The 12,286-nt window shown below is 38.9% G+C and overlaps 1 pseudogene; it reads left to right on the top strand.

Annotated features, from left to right (window-relative positions):
* The first annotated feature begins 2,105 nt into the window (after positions 1-2,105).
* Positions 2,106-12,286, top strand: part of LOC143286666 (MOB kinase activator 3B-like) — a 32,872-nt pseudogene continuing 22,691 nt past the window's right edge.

Below are 12,286 nucleotides of genomic sequence, written 5' to 3'. Positions count from 1 at the left end.
CATCAGTTCAGTTACTCAAGGAGGTGTCAAAGCGTTCAGACGAATACATATAATTATATATACGCAACACCACGTCTGTTAAACAGATGCCTGACCAGCAGGGTAACCCTACTAGTACTCACATCATCAGGCCTTGTGGGGGAAAAAGGGAATACATAAACAAATAAATGGGTAAGTAATCAAATACATAAATAAATTGATAAATCAAGATAAGAATAAGTAAGCAAATAATAAGAAATAAAATGGAATGTAGGGGGGGAAGGCAGTAATAACAATAATAATAAGTAAACGAACAAATGAGCAAATAAATAAACACACAAACAGAATACAGAATACTTTATTTTCTCAACAAGAGAAATTCATATTATAATTATGTGCTGTAAAACAGAAAAACAATACAATAAAATCACAGTCATTCAACATGTATATAGATAAACCATATCAAGATGTCAACCTTGGGCAAATCATCCATACAATTAATAATCACTGTAGACAACAACAGAAAGCCCTAAAAAGTAATTAATTTTAATTTTGACTGAGTAATTCATACATACACTATCACAGCCATACACATGCAGTAATAATCACAGTTAAAGGATAGGCATAACAATATACTAAAAGTTGACAAAAAACAGTATGCAATTCACACTACACACACACACACACACACACACACACACACACACACACACACTGACACACACACACACACACTTCAATGCCAAGAAAGGGGAAGTATTCACTAGAAACAAATCACACACATACATACACATGTACATTTGTTTATGTTTCTTTTCTTTTATCTCAGAGACTGCATATTTGTTGCATCTGTTATGCATGTGTGTGTGCACGTGCACGTGTGTGTGTGAGCTGTGTGTGTGTGTGTGTGTGTTTGTGTGTGTGTGTGTGTGCGTGTGTATGCATGAGTGTGTGTGTGTGTGTGTGTGTGTGTGTGTGTGTGTGCACGCACGTGTGTGTGTCCAGTGTGTGTGTGTGTGTATGTGTGTGTGCATGCCAGTGTATGTTTGCATGTGTGTGTGTGTGGGCGTGTATGTATTCTGCTGTGTGTGTGTGTGTGTGTATGTGTGTGTGTAGTGTGTGTGCCAGTGTATGTGTGCATGTGTATGTGCATGTATGCATTCTGGTGTGTGTATGTGTGTGTGCGCATGCCAGTGCTCGTGTGTGTGTACTTTTTGTTTCTTTAACTTGACGCCTTGTAAATATGTGTGTGTGAGCCTCTGTGTGTGTGTGTGTGTGTGTGTGTGTCAGTGTGTCAGTGTAGTGTGTGTGTGTTGTGGTGTGTGTGCATGCGCATGCATCAGTGCAGTGACGTCGTGTAAATGTGCAGCCCTGTAAAGTTCGGCGTACAACCAGGCTTAACTAAAATAAATAAATGGGCGTGGGCCGGATCAGTTCTGGGAGGACTGGGAAGATAGAATGATTGAAACAGATGAAAAGTCAGAGAGACAAGCTGATGAAAAGGAAGAACTGTACGTGATAAGGATTAACTCGTTGACGATAAATTTAAAGGTTAATCAAATCAGATGATGAAATACGGACATTTGTTCGAGGGGCGTTCACGTCAGTACACCATCTATGCATTCAGCTGAAAAACTGGACGCAAGACAAGTAAATCAGTTATTCTTGATCTTGATCTTGATCTTGAAAGACGCTTGAGGCCTGGCAGTGGCCTGTTCTGTCGTCGTTATGAGCTCGTCACTATTCTAAAACTTGTTCTAACTGGCATGCGTGCATGGTTATGCCCAGAGACTCATGGTAGCACTCTGGGTCGTAAAGGGAGGGAATACTGACCCAGTGAGTGTCCAAACGGCCCTTGAAAGCAGCTAGAGCTGGGGCTGTCACCACTTCTGGGAGACCATTCCAGGTGTTGATGACCCGTTCCGCGAAAGAAGACACTCCGAACGGTTGAATCGACAGTGGACCTTGCTCAATTTCAGGCTGTGGCCTCTGCTCGCTTTGCTGCTGGAGACCGTGAACTGTGTCTTGTCCGTCTTGTATATACCACTGATGGACATGATACTCAGCTATTGGTGTCAATCATGTCGCCACGTTTCCTTCTGTGCTATAAACTGGGTAGTTTAAGCATGGCCAGCCTCTCAGAGTACACTTTGTCCCTCAACGAGCCGATAAGCTTTGTGGCAGTCTCTGAACATCTGACCTTCGACCTCAGTCCCTGCAGAGGGTCGGAATTCATGATCAGTTAAAAATCCTCGAGGATGCTGTATAATTTGATTGTTTTATACAGTGATGTTCTTTATATCCAGTGGCAGGCTGATGTCACTAATTTCAGAGGAAGTCGACCACAAACTTGAAGACACTTTTTCCATGCATCTTTTACATTCTTGTTTTTCTAACGATGGTATATTGAGGGAACTAAGCCCTCATAGTCGTGCACTGGGTGGCAGCGTCTTTCTAGCAGCTCAGTTGACCCGCGGCCCACTCAGCTCGTTTGAAACTTCGAAAAGTGAGCAAACAGACAGTAGAAGGGCACCCATAGATAGTAACAATTAAGGATGTCTTCCGGCGACGATGGACAAAAGTTGTAGAGGTTTTAAGTTGTCTTCAAAAACATGATCTTTTTATAGTGAGATATAACGGTATGTAAACGTGATTTCAAGTTGAATCGACTCGGAGCAAAAGTATCAGTATTTATTAACTGGGAAAATAATCTAGAATGTGTGTGTGTGTGTGGTGTGTGTGTGTGTGTGTGTGTGTGTGTGTGTGTGTGTGTGTGTGTATGCCGTTGTCAGTGTGTGTGTGTGTGTTCAGTGTGTGTTGTGTGTGTCAGTATGTGTGTGTGTGTGTGTGCGCGCGCGCGCGATATTTTAAAGGTATTTAAAAGATATTTTTGTGATAGATTGACGTTATGTTGTTTTTTTAAATTATGCATCCACTGAAACCGGGCAATAAATTCGAATGACAAATTCAACTTCCCCTTACTAGTCCAGTATTCGGATTACATCAATTCTTTGGCCACGTCAGTATTCATTTAAATCCGGGCATCAGCTGGCTATATTTCCTATCCCCCCCCCCCCACTCCAAAAAGTATTTTTGTGGCCTCTGTTACACACAGCACGCCCTTCCCCCCCCCCCCTTTATTTATTTATTTATTTTTTCTTTTTCTTTTCACTAGTCTGATTGAAAGTCCTCTTCGCGCGACCACCGGAGCCTCAATGGCAACACGACCCATGTACCGACGTCTGGAAAAGAAAGTCAGAAAACTGAGAAGAAAGAAAGAAAAAAAAAAGATCCACGCACAATTCTTCTGTTTTCATTACTTCGATCTGTTCTTGGCATCAGTGACGCATTTGAGTACATGAACATGTCTGGCTGAGTGCGCCTGTACTTGCATGACTTGGCTTCATTGAAACTGACTGATTCACAACCATATACTACAATCTGCATGGGATGTAGGTTCGATCTAACCTCATGAGTGAATATTATAGCATGTCTTCCCTCCTCACCCCATTTCTCGCCTTCCTCCGTCACACCACTATTTTAGTTATCAGTATTTTTGACGACCAATGAAATTACATAGAATGTATGCGTCCAATTTTCAAGAAAAAGCAGTGTACGGCGGCCGCCAGAGCAGCTCTCTTTTAAGAACTTTTTTGATAGAGGACCCAGGTTTGTATTTTAGTGTGTTTATTGATATTCGATATATGGGGTTAAAGTTAACGTCAATGTTTTTTTCTTCTTCCACGCATTTACACTGTTCAATAGGATTTTGATATACTCAGCGTACTTTTCAAAATGTTGTGTTTTTAGCGGAAAAACCGAGAATTGTTAAAAAATAGGATAGAAGAAAAAGGGCCCAAAATTCATAAAGGTTTGAAAGATTGAGATCGGGTGTAAATGGGAGACACGCCTAAATAAATTAGTTGTCATGAGACAAAATGTGTGGCACATTTTCATCCCTGTACTCTTTCCAATCCGTTTCGTTTAGATAGATCGAAGTAAATGTTGGTTAAAAAGCATTGTTGGCAAAATGCTAAAGTGATTCAAAATCCCTATCGGTGCAGTCACTTGCTTTGGTTTTCATGGCATTACTGTAGACTTAGCGCTTACTATTTGATTTCGCGATGGTAGTAAATTTTGTCAGTCTGTCGTGATTGAATATGTGTGCTTATCTGAGTTCGGCGAAGCCGTAAAAAGGTGGGTGTGCCTGATCAGGGATTCTGACCAGTTGCAGTGGGGACTGGCAGGTTGTATGCTTGGCCTGACGGCCCTTTTGTTTTTAAATGCCCCCCATCCATATCAGTCTCTTTTTTCCACTTATTTGTTGGATATTGCATATATTGTACACTATTTCGCTGCCTCATTCATTTACTGTAGTTCATTCCCTTTATTTGGTGTTCATATCTTGGAGATTTTTTAAACACATTAGTATTCCATGCAAGTTTAGTTTCAGGTGGTAGTGCATTCCATATTGTGCAGTTCTATTGGTATTAGCTAATGAATTTTTCATTAGGTTGGTATTACAGTGCTCCTTACACATTTCATCATGAGTTTCTTAGTTGTGCTCTAGTTATTTGACATTCTAAAAATGTTATTTACTCTAACATCATTGAAGCAGTTGATATGATGTAGGTTGTCGATTAAGTCTCCTCTTACATTTTGCCCTTTAATGAATGACTGATCTAAACCCGACCATGTTGATCTGATACCAAACGAGTTCTGAATATATGGGAATGGATGTATGTTGCTTGAGCTGAAATTGACTATAACTGCAATGGGGATGGGTGGGTGAGGGTTCCGCACAGTAGTGGATCAAGTGGTGTAGGCTCTGGACCATTGCCCTGAAGCCAGTTGACTTGATGTCGTCAGTCAGGTAGTTACACTCCACTGTTGAAATGTGTTTCGTGTACACACTTGTGGGCGTGTGTGTGTGTGTGTGTGTGTGTGTGTGTGTGTGTTTTGATATATACATATGTGATATATACACATATATTTAACTCACTCGATACTAACAATGGGCTATAGCCGTCGTCATTTCCATCTGGTTGTATACTGACAATGGCTATAGCCGTTTCGCCTTCAAAATTTCCACAAGTCACGTCGTGACCCAGTGCCACAGTCACAGCCATCCATGTCAGAGCCTAATTAGCATATGGCCAACCTTTGACCACTGGAGTGGCTAGTGAGTCACTTGTTGCTGTACTGCTGAGCTATTTTTATCGTCACCCAGGCCTTTGCCTTCATACAAACAACAATGGCATCGCAACCCCGTGCAAGTGGTTCACAGACCAGACAAGGCAGGCATGTTTATACCCTACGAGAAGCCGTGGAACTGGTCTAAACAGAAGAATCAGATGTAGAGTATGGTGAAGAAGATGAGGAGAGTGATTTTGTACCATCTGAGGAGAGCGAACATGAAGTTCATCAGATATTGAACCTGATGTGGAAGAGCAGAGAGGCGTGGCAAGTGAGGCGGACAGTGACAGTGAAAGAGAGGCCGGTGCACACGGACTTCTGGCTGACTAGAGCACGGACAGTTTTCTTCGATTTGTGAGCAAAGACTCTTTGAAGAGTGGCCATGAAGATTTTAGATTTTTTTCCTGCAATTCCGCCATACACGGACCAGGAAGTGCACTGACTGCAGTTACAAGGTATGACTGGACACACCCTACAGCCAGGTGTTTTTTTGTTTGTTTGTTTTTTTCTCATGTGTAGACTGCGGCTTGTTTTGGATATCAAATAGTGAGTTTTTTCAGCCTATGATTAGTGTTAGTGTATTCTTACAGTGCAGAAACTTTTGATATGATTATCAGTGTGATGTGTGTCAAAAACAGCTTTTTTCCCCTAAGAACAGTGGGGAATACCTAGACAAGTGATAAAGATAATCCCATCTCTATTCAGCTACAGACAGAGTACCATAGAGTGAAGAGCTGCTTACTGTGCTTATTCACTATATCAATAATAATGTCTCCAGATTTCAAGACTGTGTGACTTTTTTTTTCAGACCGTACTATACCTACTGTACTGAAGAATGCCACCTGACAAATTACGAATTAGCTCTTTTATGTTGTTGTTTTTTTAAATTTTAGTTCATTTGTATGGTGCAGAAACTCTCAAAAAGCCTTTTTTTTAAATACTCTGCAGGGTTGACAATGCAATTTATGTAGAAATAACCCTTCTTTCAACAGTGCCTGTGAATTTCACCACTATGATGTGCCAACCACCCTCAATTTTGTTATCATAAAAAGATAATCCTATGTATCCCTGGCTACAAAAAGTGAACCATGGCAGGTAAGAGCTTTGAAAGTTTGCTGCTCTTCTTGTTCACTTTATTAGTAATTGTGTCTCAAATTTCAAGACTGTGTGAGTTTTCTTTCTTTATATATATTTTTTTTTTCAACGCTACACTAAGGCCTAGTCTGCTGAAGAATGCCACATGAAAAAATACGAATTTGCCAATTGCGTGTTACTGACATTAGTTCATTTGTACAGTGCAGACACTCAAATAGCCATTTTTTACATTTCTGCAGGGTTCTTCAATGTGATTTATGTGGGAAAATAACCCTTTTTCAAAAATACTGAAAATTTTTCTTCTATGCATTTGCAAACCATCCTCAATTTTGTTGTAAAAAAATTATGTTTTATCACTCCAGCTGCAAAAATGAACATGAAAGTAAGGGCAATGAAACTTAGAACCATGCTTATTCCATTTATCAATAAAACCTGTCTCAAAAATTTCAGGTCATTGAGTTTTGTCATCATTTTTTGGTGATTTTTTTCAAAACCTATACAAATAGCCCAGTTTCCAGAGGAAACACATGATTACAAAAAGCCAGTATCGAGTGAGTTAAGAGACACAGATTGACATACAGACCATAACACACATAGGCATGATCCAATTGTGGTGATATGATTTCATAGTATTAATTTATGGAAATGGAAGTATAGGTTTTCACAAAAAAAAAAAAAAAAAAAAAAGAATTTCTGTTTAAAACTTGAAATGGGGATGATTCATTTTCACACCACACACACACACACCAACACCCACACACACACACACACACACACACAGAGTTGGCCAAGAAAGGGGAAGTATTCATAAGAAACAAATCTCACGCATACACACACACACACACACACACACACAACACAAATATAAAGACCCTGTCTTCTCTGAACTGGTTGGGATTAGATCAACCAATTGCAATGGTTGATCTTCATTTATTTGTTTATGGGCTGCGACTCTTGTGTTCACTTGAATACATGAGTGGGCGTTACATGTATGACCATTTTACCATGCCATGTAGGCAGTCATACTCTATTTTCAGAGGGGGAGTGCATTTCTGGGTGTTATGTTATTTCCATTACCACGAACGCTTGGAATGTATTACAGGACTCTTTTAACTTGTGTATTGATCTTGGTGTGTATTACACACATAGGGGGGTTCAGGCACTCATAGGTCTGCACTATTGACTTGGGTGATCAGAATAATTTTCACCCTTTACCACCAGGTGTTTTGAATGGGATTCAAACTCGGACCCTCAAATTGAAAGTCTAGCGCTTTAACACTCCGCTTTTGGCCTGTCAACTGGTTGATCTGACCTCAGTTGGACTTTGCTGTCACTGTGTTGACAAAAAAAGCATTGAAGCCACTGGAACAGACGTGTTTGCTTCTCAGGCCTTTTTTATTCAAGGTTGTGAGATTGAAGTGGTGTATCAATGTTTCATACTGGTCAAGTGACACTCGTAAAGCGTGTGTTGCAGACACAGTGAATTGTTGCCAAAACCGTCGACAAGTGATTCTCACACACTGGTTTTGTTGGGTTGTTTTTTTTGCGCCACAGTAGTCTCAGGTACTGTTTCTGTGATGTTCTGATTGGTCAAAATCTTCAGTTTATTTTGTTGGCAAATTGAACAAAGATTCCCCGAGTTGCTGCCATGAATAGATCAGCATTACTGAGCAAGGTGACTGTGAACATCTGTTGGTTTAGATCAATGAAAAATCGGTTGGGATAAGATCACTTTACCCTAATTTAAAATTCTAACATTGTTTTCCCTCTCAAATGCCATAAAGAAGACCAATAAAGAGTGGAGGGGAAGAAATGTATAATTACACTATAATGTTATTAACCAATTTGAAACATTTTCCATCTTAGAAACGAAACGGTAGATGGGAAGAAACGTGGATATTGCCAGTTTGAAAGTTTTTAAACATTTTTTTTGTTTCGTCTAGATCACATGTTCAAAATTGAGTTAGGCTGAAACCGAGCAGTTTACTACATCTGACTGATTTGTTTTGTTAATTTAATTTTTCTTATCATTGACATTGTTATTAGTAATATTTTACTGGTAAGATACGGTTATACCGCACTTTTTCCAACTGAGGTGTTTATCTAAGTGAGTAAGCATTTTTTTGTATTTTATTTTTATTTTCTACACATTAGAAAGGTATTTAAAAACATCAAAACAGTTATTAAGACAAAAACTGTGGCAGAAACAGATTCATGAGATGTGCCCATGACATCAGATCATAACACATCACATAACATCACATGACATGCATGTATACAACTATTGAGACAAACATGATACAGACACACAGTTCACACACACCACACTCACACACATGTTATACAGAGTTTCAATTTTCTTCAGGAGGCATGACTGTATTCGGAAAAATCCATATAAGCTATGCTGCAACTAGTTATTAGGCAGATGCTGACCAGCAGCATATCACAGTGCACTTAGTCAGGCCTGGAGTGTATGCTTATATATATTTGTGTACCTATAGAAGTGTTTTTTTACTACAGGATTTGGCTTGAGGAAAACTTGGGAAGAAGGGTGAGGGTGGGTACACACACAAACACACAACACCACACACACACACACACACACACACACACACAGAGAGAACACAGAGCACACACATACAAAACACAAACATATTCACACACACACACACACACACACACACACACACACACACACACACACACACACTGTTACAGTTGCAGTTATGTGTGAAATAAACAGCAAAAGTAAACATGCTGAAAACTATACATACCATTTTCATGTTTTCCAGCAAGTATTGACCATTTATAAGATGCACCTGCTGTCAAGAATAATAATTATATTCGCGAGCATGATGATGTCATTATGTTAGAACCTATTGAAAAAAAATTGGTTCTGTGGAAATAGACAAGAAAAGTGAAAAAGGAATGTTAGAAATCACTGAAAATTTTTCGGAATGACTGGTCACCCTATATTTTATTGCAATTCTAAGGGTTTTTTCACACACTGTGAGAAAGCATGGCAGGGGAAACCCGACATATTAATGGTGATAATGGTGGCAAAAATGTTGACACTATGACACTGTTACTTTAAAATGTATACATTGTTTTCTGCTTTCAGACATTCCCCCAAAGAAGCGATTTGAGAGAGGCACACTAAATACGCCTCCACAAACAAGCCAATGCCTCCCTCAACCCCGGCAATCGCCCTGAAGGAAGTGGTGAAACTGCCACCCTGGTGAAGATTAAATGATTGGATTGCGTACATGGTGAGCCATTTCATAAAAATACCCAGGGTATAGGTCTGTTACAATCCTGAGCTATTAACCCTTTTAGCATTTAGAGGAATTACATCCTGTTTAGTATTCCCCTTCCCGGAGGGTTTGGCTCGCAACAATATTTTTAGCAATTAAAAGCAAAAACAAAACAAAAAAGAAAAGGTCAGTTTGCATGAACACAGAACATACTAACGCCTCACCTGTCGATACCATTTAGGTAGGATCAGAAGTGCTGTATATATTTCAGCAAGATTGTGAACTCGTAATTTCATGACACCATGAAAGAGTTATTATCATGTGTACACAGTGTGGCCATCAAGATTTCATCAGAGACTTATATCTTGGTGATTTTATGAAGTCTGTATATGAAATTACTGAATGTTACATGCACTGGCAGACTTCAAATATTTTTATTAGAGACTTTATTCTTGGGGATTTTATGAAGTCTGTATATGAAATTAAAAAGAAAAGGTCAGTTTGCATAGAACACAGAACACATTAATGCCTCAAACCTGTCGAACCTATTTAGGTAAGGATCAGAAGTGTGTATATATTTCAGCAAGATTTGAAACTCGTAATTTCATGACATCCATGAAGGAGGTTATCTGTGTACACAGTGTGGCCATCAGGATTTCATTAAAAGACTTATATTTTGGTGATTTTATGAAGTCTGTATATGAAATTACTGAAATTACATGCACTGGCAGACTTCAAATTTTTTCATTAGGACTTATATTCTTGGTGATTTTATGAAGTCCTATATGAAATTACTGAATCTTACATGCCTGGCAGACTTCAGATGATTTTTTTTTTAAAGTCAGTTTATGTTATATATTCCACAGCCATTGTATTTTGGTTGAGGCTATGTAAATGGATAGAATGCATTGTATAGAATTCTTTTTAATGTCATATCGGCCTAAACTTCTGATTTTCCCTTCAAGTCCAGTTCAGTTCATATCATTACTGATTTTTATCATTTTGACTTATTGTGTAAACAAAGTGGTCTATGTTTTAACCCGCTGTTCAGTTGTCTGTGTGTGTGTCTGTGTGTCCATGGTAAACTTAAAAAATTGGCATTTCTCTGAAAATACTTTGTCAGTTGACACCAAATTAGGCATAAAAATAGGAAAAATTCAGTTTTTTTCCAGTCATCTTGCTTAAAACAATATTGGGACCTTGGGATGGGCACAAAAAAATTAAAAAATAAAGCCTAATTTTATGCAAACTGCATTTACTGTTATATTTATATTTTTTGTATTCTCTAAAATTGGCACTTTGATCCAAATTCTGACCCAACAACAAGCAGTCATTATTATCATTTTTTGTTCAAACAGGAACTTCTTTTGCTAAGCATGGAAGTTTCTTTATTTTGCAAACGTTTTGGTGCATAAAGTAAAAAAAGGGAAATTACTCCCTAATTAATGATAGGGGAGTTAAATTTGCTTTAAACTGATCTTTTTCATCTTAAACATTACATTTTGAAATTATATCAAAACATAAAAAGCTTGGATCTTTTTTTTTTTTAAGTGTATCACAAGTGAGGCTTGAAGGCCCTTTCCTCTCTTGTTTTAACATGTGATATTTTGTTACATTTTCATTGAATCATTATTTAATCTGTTGATAACACTTCATTTTTAATCTGTTGATATAAACTTGTTCATATTTAGTCTGTTTATATAAACTTCATATTTAATCTGTTGATATAAACTTGTTCATGATGAAGATGCATATTTTGTGTGACTTTCAGTGGTGGATTTCTTAAACCGCATCAATTTCTGAGGGCACAGTGTGTGAGAACTGCACAAAAACAGCCCTGTCCCACTATGAGGGGGGGGGGGGGCCCAGGTAGGTTAAACACCATACATGCTGCCACATTGATTTTGTCATCTCAGCAATAGAGATACTCTAAACATCTTGTATCAACAGGGAGACACCCTCTGTTTTCGAAGTGCATAAAGCTACATGCAGGGGGCACACTCTGTTTTCGGAGGTGTATATGCATTCATGCACTTTGGGTTCTTTAACATGTATGGTTGACTTTCTGCATGTTACATACATGTAGGGGATTAAGGCAGTAACAGGTCTACACTTATGTTGATTTGAGAGATCAGAATAATCACCACCCCTCAAATGATTCTAAGGACACTCAGATTGAAACGCCAACACTTTAACCATGCTCCAAAAACGTGCACATACATCGCACATTTACTTTACACTCACCCAAATCGCATGCACATATACACATACGCACACGCACACACCACACATTCACATTCACATTCACATTCACACTCCCAAAAATTTCATTACCAATTTCATACCCACTGCACAGGTGGTTACTGTACCAACAGACCCAGATGCCCTTTGAAAATATTTTTTGCATTAGACTTATTCCCCCCTTCTCCACCCCCCGCCCCCTTCCCCGCCCCCACACACAGTGTAATAAATGTGATAATATGCATCCATGTTTCAGTATCTCAGTCCTTTAGCCAAATGTAAAATTTGATTTTGTTGTTAAGGGCAGTACATAGATAGAACATTGGTGTTTGCTGTACCCAGGAACATTCAGTCTAGATCACAAGAAATGTGGTATGTGTTGACAGGTATGAGTACCACTGGTTGATGGTGTGAACTACAAGAAGCCCATGCCGCCAGCACCACAGTACATCACTTCCTAATGGAGTGGGTGGAGTCACAGATCAATAATGAAAGCCTCTTCCCAGTCCAGATTGGTCAGT

The sequence above is a fragment of the Babylonia areolata genome, chromosome 10, assembly GCF_041734735.1.
Source record: "Babylonia areolata isolate BAREFJ2019XMU chromosome 10, ASM4173473v1, whole genome shotgun sequence".
NCBI classification, from domain to species: Eukaryota; Metazoa; Mollusca; class Gastropoda; order Neogastropoda; family Buccinidae; genus Babylonia; species Babylonia areolata.
Note: the sequence above shows the minus strand (reverse complement) of the source record. Positions and strands in the feature narration are given on the sequence as shown.